The sequence below is a fragment of the Arachis ipaensis genome, chromosome B10 (genome assembly GCF_000816755.2).
Source record: "Arachis ipaensis cultivar K30076 chromosome B10, Araip1.1, whole genome shotgun sequence".
NCBI classification, from domain to species: Eukaryota; Viridiplantae; Streptophyta; class Magnoliopsida; order Fabales; family Fabaceae; genus Arachis; species Arachis ipaensis.
In genome coordinates, this window is record NC_029794.2 from 131,678,112 (window position 1) to 131,678,562 (window position 451).

Below are 451 nucleotides of genomic sequence, written 5' to 3' on the forward strand. Positions count from 1 at the left end.
TCTAAATTAAACTTTTCAAAAATATCAGAATAAAAAACAATACTTATTAAAATACTTTAGTTTGCATTACTTGTTCTCATAATAATGTTGAATAGCCAATTTAACTCTAATCCATTACTAGATGCTTTATTTGATCAACTTCCACAATACTATTTACCTTGCTTTTTATTATATTGATCTATTCTCTTACAAAAAATGATTGTTGAAAGAGTAGAAATTTAACATGTCATTTATTTTTAAACATGATCATAGTAAAAATAGAAAAGAGATTATTGTTATTTCAAAATTGATGATATCATTTCCACTCAATCTTTTTTTTTTTTTTTGAATTTTTCTAGTTACTCTTTTTGGTTAAGGTGTTGTATAAGGTCCAAATCTTTTATTGTTTTCTGTGATTTGAAATTTTGTATTGTCGCCGTCATTGTGGACTAGAAGTAATCAAAGCCCATAT

At 24.4% G+C, this 451-nt stretch overlaps 1 protein-coding gene across 2 annotated transcripts in view; it reads left to right on the forward strand.

Moving 5' to 3' along the window:
- Positions 1-451, forward strand: part of LOC107623184 (protein trichome birefringence-like 19) — an 18,056-nt gene that overhangs the window by 3,483 nt on the left and 14,122 nt on the right. The window lies entirely within an intron of this gene.